The sequence below is a fragment of the Taudactylus pleione genome, unplaced genomic scaffold, assembly GCF_031769625.1.
Source record: "Taudactylus pleione unplaced genomic scaffold, aTauple2 ptg000364l, whole genome shotgun sequence".
Classification (NCBI taxonomy): domain Eukaryota; kingdom Metazoa; phylum Chordata; class Amphibia; order Anura; family Myobatrachidae; genus Taudactylus; species Taudactylus pleione.
In genome coordinates this window covers 152,732-162,008 of record NW_028284765.1, presented here as the reverse complement: position 1 = coordinate 162,008, position 9,277 = coordinate 152,732, and positions in this window count along the sequence as shown.

The following is a 9,277-nucleotide window of genomic DNA, read 5'->3' as shown; positions in this document are numbered from 1 at the left end:
AATATTCCATATTCACAATTTATAAGACTGCGCAGAAACTGTTTAGATGAGGATAAATTTGAGGAATAAGCTGAGATTTACAGTAACTGATTTAAGGCTAAAGATTACCCTAAGATCCTTACAGAAGAAAGCAAAAATAGGGCCAAAGCAAGAAAAAGGGAAGAACTATTAGTGTATTAGGAAAAGAAGCAAAATGAAAACAATTATTTTTTTTTCCCATTTATTATGATTTTTAATAGCTGTGAAAGTGAATTCTGATCCATTTTTGTAAACATTGGAATATCCTTCAGCTGTTTTGACTAAAATAATACCTGAGAAATCACAATTAATCTTTAAGAAAGCCCCCACATTGAAGAAAAAAATTGCACCTAGCCTACTACCTATTCAAGGGAAAGAAGGAGAAAATAAAAATTAAAAAAATTGGTTAGACAAAAGGAAAGGATTTTGTCCCTGTGGTCACTGTAAATTATGCAAATATTGCAGTAGAGAGAAAGATATTTTTTGGAATAATGATAATACTAAAAGTAGAAAAATAGAAGGTTTAATGAATTGTGTGACAACTGGAGTCATTTATATGATTGAATGCAAATGCGGACAGAAATATATAGGGAAAACTAAAGGACTGTTAAAATTGAGAATTTTTGAACATACAAGTAATATTTTAAATAAGAATTTCAGCCATAGCGTGCCTAGACATTTTTCCAGTTGTAAGAAGTCCAGTTGTCAGAAGGCTGTGAGTACTTATGTACATGTGATTTCTTAGCTTTTATTTTTATTAAATTTGCAAAAATCTCAAAAAAATACTTTATACATGTTGTCATTATGGGGTATTCTGTGTAGAATTTTGAGGACAAAAATTAATTTATTCCATTTTGGAATAAGGCTGTAACATAACAAAATGTGGAAAAAGTGAGGTTCTGTGAATACTTTCCGGATACATTGTATATGCATAATTTTATAATAATGTAAAAGATCACCTATAACATTTTAAAATACAGTGCTTAAATATATCCAATTAATTCATATAAAATAACATGTGACATATACCCAATAATGCAAATAAAGTTAAATTAAATATCTATAAAATCTATACTCTTCTAGCTATAATGCTAAACATAAACATAATATGATCCTATTCTGCCATCTAGTGGCCATAGTGTAAAACCACACCTTGGTAAATACAAAATTACAAATTAAACCATAGACACATAAAACCAGATAATTATGAGGGAATGTAGTTAATAGACCAGCGGACTAAATGCCGCTGGTCTATATCCTGACACCAGAAGACCGGCAAAGGATAGAAGATAGGCATTGAAATACCGATGCCTATCTTCATCCGAACACCGGAGTGCCAAAGGACGCAGACAGATCGAGGTGATTCCGGCCATTCCTAGCACTTAGATACGGGGGGGGGTAGTATTTAGGCAACCACAGTGGGATTTTGGCTTAGGCACCCACCAGGGTGGATTAGGATTAGGCTAGGGGAAGGGGGGTTAGGGTTAGGCACTGCTGGGGGGAGGTTAGGGTTGGGCCCCCCCCCGGGAGGGTTAGGTTTAAAATGTGGTGGAGGGGGGTAATTTTAGGCACCCCTGGGGGGGACTTAGGGTTAGGCACCACCTCAGGAGTTTAGGGTTAGTCACCCTTAAGGGAGGGTTAGGGTTAGGGGGGGAGAGGTGAAGGTTAGGTGACTTACCTGCTGCTGTCGGGATTTCAATCCCATTCCAATTATAAGACCAAGACTTTCAGATATAGACACATCCAGTCTAAATAAAGTTAATCAAACCAAGAGACTCATTTAGCCTCTTGGAGCCAATGTACCTATACATATATGCATCTAGATTCCAGATGTAACAGCTCTTTTGCTCTGTCACCACCTCTCACTGAATTCGGGACATGGTTTTTAATTTCATATTATAGCAGAGCAATGTTATGTCTTAGTGTGGCAAAATGATGGGCCACTGGTTGTTCACTGGTGCCCGACTGGAGAGCAGCTCTTATTGCTCTACGATGTTGTGCCATTCTTATTTTGAATTGGCATTCTGTTTCCCCAATGTAATAAAGGCCACAAGGGCACAAAATGGCATAAATTACATAACTGGTACTGCATGGCAAGGGCAAGGCCATCTAACATTAAATCATCTACTTGATTAAGGATGTAAGATGGTATCACCCATGTCTAAATAAGAACAAGTGGTGCAATCGAGACATTTAAAACAGCCGTTTCTATGGCTCAAAACATTCTTTGATTTATTTTTACCAAAACCAGAAATGTCTGTCTTGACGACAAGATCCTTGATGTTTCTGCCCCACGCATAGCTTGGCATCAGCTTGGTCTCATGTAGGCATCTATGATCTCGACCTGAAGTTACAATAGGCCACAGGCTTTTAGCTTTTTTGCTTGTGTGTCTGCTTTTGGTATCATATTCATGTACCCAGGTCATCAACTTCTTGGTCTTATCTGACTGTCTAGGAGATATTTCTCTTTTCACAGATAATGCCTTGTTTCTGGCCTTTCCAATTTTTCTGGTGATGAACAATGCCTTTTCCAGCATGATGGAGCACCTTGCCATAAGGAAAAACTGATAACTCGGGGAACAAAACATCGAAATTTTGAGTCCATGGCCAGGAAACGCTCTAGACCTTAATCCCATTGAGAACTTGTGGTCAATCCTCAAGAGGCAGGTGGACAAACAAAAACCCACAAATTCTGACAAACTCCAAGCTTTGATTTGGCAAGAATGGCTGACCATCAGTCAGTATGTGGCCCAGAAGTTGATTGACAGCATACCAGAGCCAATTGCAGAGGTCTTGAAATAGAAGGGTCAACACTGCAAATATTGCATAAACTTAATGGAATTGTCAATAAAAGCCTTTTACACTTATGAAATGCTTGTATTGGGACACTGTAAGTGGAAACGCAGTGTAATATTCAATACATATTGTGACACTGTAAGTGGTAGTGCAGTGCATTCATAAAAACATATTGTGACACTGTAAGTGCAAACGCAGTGTAATATTCAATACATATTGTGACACTGTAAGTGGTAGCACAGTGTATTCATAAAATATATTGTGACACTGTGACCAGCAAAGATGTTATGGCATCAGTGATCCGCTGTGCAACTGGATGACTGCTGTCATACTTGCTCCCACTTTCAAACAATTGTTTAACAGTCAATTGTTTTTTTTCATAAACTACTACTTGTAGTGTTCCTGGTCGCCTACTGGGATGAAGATCCACTCCCAGCAGCGTCAGCAGACGTTGTACTCATGGATTTGTCTGGGGCAAGGACTGATGTGAATCATTTAAAATATTTTTTGTAAATGCCTCCCCTCCTCCCTCATAAATTTGCTTCGTAATCAAAAAATTAATTTAATTACATTTACTACTGATCAAACCTTCCTTTCCTTGCCTTCAACTACAAGCTTACTCCAACTCCCTCAGGCCTAGTGCATTGATAGGCTGTTATCAATATGGGTTAAGCTAAATAAATGCCTGCCTCCTCTGTATGTAGGTGACTCTAAGTGGAATAACTGAATAATGTAGATTGTAGATGGTGGGTGTCATGAGAGTGACTAGAAATATGAGCAGCAGCATAGAGCATATTCCTGCTAAGACGTGTGCAATAAAGTGCAAATATGTTGAATACAAAAATCAGTTGTGTATTGTTAAGGAATCATTATATTCCCTTTAATTCCTTTATATTGTTACTTGCATAAAACTTTTCCTACTATATATATAGTTCAATCACCACATGAAATAACATAAAACAACCATAGAGTTATCTGTATAATATTAGTTTATCAAAGTAGGATTACACAGTACATATATATCCCTGCTACAATTAACTACAAAACAGTATATATTTAATTATCACTTAGGGCTGTATTCAATTAGCGGCAATAATATCGCGGGTGAAATTGGTCGATTTTCATATGCGCGCTCCTGTTTTCGTAAAAAAACAGGCAAAAACTGGTAGGTGCGATAAAAAACAGGCAATAATAGGCAACAAAGTTAGGACATGTAGGAGATTGGATTTGTACCCAAAAAAATGGCAGACGTACATCAGAAATTAATTTAGAAGTGCATCATTGGCCGTAATAAAATAATTTAGGGTATTTAAATTGCGTCGGTTGGCGGTAATTTATGTATTTGAAAAAATTTAAAAAAATTAGAGAAAGCTATTTTTTCCAGGCAATTACTGTTTCACATACACTGGGGGTACATTAATATGGGTGCAAGTACATTTTTATGTCATAAAAGCGCACTTTTAAAACCGTTCCAAAAAAAGGCTACTGCAACCACATGCAATGTTTAAAACACTTGACACATCCATATAGCCCAGCGAATTTACCAGACTCAATACGTTAAACCTATTTTCATCGATTATTTCCACAGGTCGTTTTTCACAAAATTATGCAAATTACAAAAACTGCTGGGGTAATTTATCATTAGGGTGGGTGTCCAAAGGGTTCTGAAAGAAATCCCCACATTCTTAGGCAAAAAAAAAACGATTTTGCTTGTTTTTTCATCTGGTCTGAGATGGTGAAAACTTTTCGCCTGTTTCTCACTATTCGATTATCGCGGATGCGATAATTTACTGCAAAATCACCTGTGCGAAAATTATAGTTTTGGACCTTGATTGTGGTAGCATTTGCCATCTTTAGATGGTGAGTGCTCCCGCTACCCGCTCCTTCCCTATGGGAAGGAGTCCCGGATAGCGAAAAGGAGGCTGTCCAGCTCCTTCCGCAGGAGCTGAACATAATTAAGATGCAATGTCATAATACACGTCACATGGCTGAATTACACACTGAAGCACTCGCAGTGCTTGCAGTAGGATATGGTCAGCCACAAGTGTTACGAATGGGTCCGATGTTATTCAATGTTACCGATTGTTGAATACGCTTCCTGGTGATGATGCGTATTACTAAGGGAAAATGGGGGTCTTTAGACAGGCTGGTGGCCATCTAAATGCACACCGTGATCGCACGCCAGGACATAATGTGCGTGTTAATATCTTGCCATGCGATCATGGGATTTGCATACTTTGGCAGCTGATAGCTGCATGCGAACACATTTAGAGAGCGGGTCTGAATTGGGACCTAAATTCAAAGAAGCAATCTTTTACAGTGGTAAAGAAAAAAACATTAAAGGAAAAGTTAGTTGCAGAAAGACATAAAATTGACAATATGTCTTTCACCACATAAAGTGGCAAGGAAAGGCTAAGGCCTTGGTTTTTATTTATGACTGATGGTTCTGCCTCTTATGATGATGTAAGCAAAAGTGAACATGCTGACATAGAAATTGAGGATGAGCACCAGGATGAGGAGGATATTTGTGTAGCTGACGCTAATAAGGATGTTAATGATGATGATTTTGATGATGAGGATTTTGATGATGAGGATGTTGTTTGTGTAAATCAGGCACCAGAGGAAGAAACAGTTGTTGCCCATGATAAGGAAAAGCCCATTGTCATGCCTGGGCATAAAACAAAAAAATCCACTTCTTCTTATGTGTGGAATTATTTCTACCCAAATCTGGACAACAATTGTCAAGGCATCTGTACACTTTGTAAAGCCAGTGTAAGTAGAGGTAGGGATCTTAACCACCTAGGAACCTCCTACCTGTTACTCATCTGCAGTGCGTCCATCAATAAAGTTTTTGCAAAATTCAGAAACTTTGGCTAAAAAAGTAACAAAAAGAAGTCTAGTATCATTTAGCTCTCTTCTCTCTGCTAGATCAAGGCACCTGCCATCTTCACAGCCAAAACCTTCATGACCAATATCATCCATCATGAAGCGATTGGTTTGTGTGGGCCTCCGCAAAACAAGCTACCAGTAGGCAGCTGACATTGCTGGCAGTGATCTCTATGTGCAAAAACTTGCTTTACAGAGACAAAATGTTGTCACCATCATCATCCGATTCCTCACCATAATCAGTGTGTACATCGTCTTCATACAATATTAATTAGTCCTTGCTGGTCTTCCTTGTAGAATTTGTAGTTCATTTTGATGGACATCATCTTTTCCACATTTTGAGGAAGTAGCCTCCTACACCGATCGCTGACAAGGTTCCCAGCTGTGCTGAAAACACTTTTTGAGTACACACTGGAGGGTGGGCAGGTCAAGGAAAGCAAAGCCAGTTTGTCCAAAGGCCTATAAATTGCCTTTTTTTTCCTGCCAGTAGTCAAATGGACTGTCTGACATGCCTACTTCGATGCTATCATTAAAAAATGTAAAATAGTCCTCAACCATTCTTTGAATGGTGACTGTATCAGATGGAGTCATGGTAGAGATCTCATTAATTGTTGGCAATTCTTTTAGACCTGACAAGATGTCAAAACTTGGTTGGGTTGACTCATCTGCATCACCAGTGGGTCTTTTGTGAAAGTTTATTTTTTTCTCAGCAGATGCACTTGCGGGAGAAACTGAAGGAGAAGCCATCGCTGCATCTCGTTCCACTTGAGCTGACAATTTGCTCTTTGCATCTCTTCAGATATGTGGCCATTGGGAAGAAAGACATGATGTATGACTTAAACCTATGATGCAGTACGGTCCCAAAATATATTGATCTGATTGTAAGATCCTGACAACTCTTAGATCCTGGCAAAGCAAATAAAGTACTTGATGTACAAGTCCAACATACTTAGTGGAATTGCTTTGTTTCAGCTCCTCTTTCAGTTTCTCAAGCTGCTTTTCCAACAGTCTAATTAGGGGAATTACCTGACTCAAGCTGGCAGTAACTGAACTCACTTCACAGGTGACTTTATCGAAGGGTTTTAGCACTTTGCACAACATGGAAAGTATTTTCCATTGAGCTTGAGTAAGGTACAGTCCCCCTCCTTTTCCTATGTCATAGTATGCTGTGTAGATTTTAATTGCTTTTTGCTGTTCCTCTATCCACTGAAGCATATAAAGGGTGAAGTTCCACCTTGTAACTACCTCTTGCTTCAGCTGATGGCGGGGTAAAAACAAAATTTCTTGCAGGTGCTTCAATTTTCTACATACTCCTGCTGAATGTTGAAAATGTCCAGAAATTTTTCGGGCCACAGAGAGCATCTCCAGCATGGCCCTGTCATTTAAATTTTGCACCATCAAGTTGATTGCATGAGCAAAACATGGGACATGTTGGAAATCACCCAACTATAATGCTCTCACAATATTGGTGGCGTTGTCAGAAATTCCAAAGAAAGTCCAAGTGGGGTAAGCCATTTTGCTATGACTGAGTTTTTCTAAAAGGTTCCTAGTGGTATGCCTCTTAGTGAAACCAGAGATACACAGAGTAGCATGTCTCTGAATGAGCTGCTGTTCCTTAGATGCTGCTGCTGCTGTTGGTGCCACTGAAGGCAATAAACCCAACCAGTGGGCTGAGGTTAAGTCGACAGTGGGTACAACAGCATTTTGAAGGACACTAACAAAATTTTAACATCCCTGTACAGGCTGGGAATTGCTTTTATAGTGAAGTGGAATCTACATGGGACATGGTAGCGGGGACACAGGACCTCAATTAACTGTCTAAAACCTACAGCATTATTGGTGAATATTTGACACACATCTATTACCAGCATAGATATTATGGCATCAGTGATCCACTGTGCAACTGGGTGACTGCTGTCATACTTGCTCCCCCTTTCAAAGAATTGTTTAACAGTCAATTGTTTTTTTTATTAACTACTACTAGTAGTCTTCCTGGTCCCCTTCTGGGATGAAGATCCACTCCCAGCAGCATCAGCAGGCATTGTGCTCATGGATTTATCTGGGGCAAGGACTGATGTGAATCATTTAAAATATTTTTTGTAAATGCCTCCCCTCCTCCTTCATAAATTTACTCCGTAATCAAAAAATGAAATTAAATTTGCTACTAATCAAACCTTCCTTTCTCTGCCTTCAACTACATACATACTCCAACTCCCTCAGGCCTCTTGAATAATAAAAACATTTGTATCCTGATGTGCCATGTTGGAAGTTGAACTGCCGCAGCCACTGAAATTTTCTACATGCGATTTCTGAATGCCAAAAATGTCCAGAATTTTTTATGGTTACAGACAGCATCTCCTGCATGCCCCTTTAATTTAAAAAGAAAAATTCTGAACCACTAGGTTGATCTGGTGGGCAAAACATGGTAGATTTTAAAATGTACCCATTTTTTTGCCCCAGGCCTCTAGTGAATGTATAGGCTGTTATAAATAATGGTTAAGCTAAATAAACACCTACCTCCTTTGTCTGTAGGTGACTCTAAGTGGAATAATTGGATAATGTAGATTGTAGATGGTGGGTGTCATGAGAGTGACTAGAAATATGAGCAGCAGCATAGAGCATATTCCTGCTAAGATGTGTGCAATAAAGTTGAATACAAAAATCAGTTGTGTATTGTTAAGGGATCTTCATATTCCCTTTAATTCCTTTATACTGTTCCTTGCATAAATCTTTCCCCACTATATAAGTCCTATCACCACATGAAATAACATAAAACTTCCACAGAGCTCTCTGTATAATATTAGTTTATCAAAGTAGGATTACACAGTACATATATAACCCTGCTATATATATATATATATAATGATACTTATGACTTAGATGTTGTTCAGGCAGCAGTCTCCAACACATGTCTTCACAGTCTTTGTTCATTCACATATAAGGTTCTGGTTGTAACCTGACCCAGGAAGTGGGGGAAGTAATCTCTATTCAAAAGCTGATGGTGTGTGAGAGTGGCTAGGTCTTAACAAGTGAAACTGGTTTCTATTCACAAAATGACCAGTATCCAAGTCCTAAATGGTGAATAACAGATTTCTCCTTTAACAAGTCCCCCTGATGGCAGTATTCTGCTCTCAACAGATAAACTGACATATGTATATTATGTCACAATTTTACCATCTGATCAAAGAATGTGTATTATGACAATGTGTTTTTTATAGTCCAAAGAAAGAAGTAATGAAAGAGATGAGAAGCAATGTTTCTCTCTTACGACATAGCTAGATGGACAGAAATCCTTGTTTTTTGTATTTATGCAAGTACAAAGAAAATGTTCCTATGTAAGCAGCAGGCCCTTTCCTAATGCCCATTAACATTTGAAACTAAGAGTCTATAGCTATTTCTTCAATGTCATCATCTTCGGCAAATGAGGTGGGGGACACTTCTGGGGTATAGTCATCTTGGACATCTGTTTTGGATCATCTGTGTCCCAGTTCTTTGTGTTTGTGTTCCGTCCGATCATCTTAGGGTCCATGCAGTCATCTGCCAGAAATATAGTCTGTCTACAGCTGGGTCTCATCAG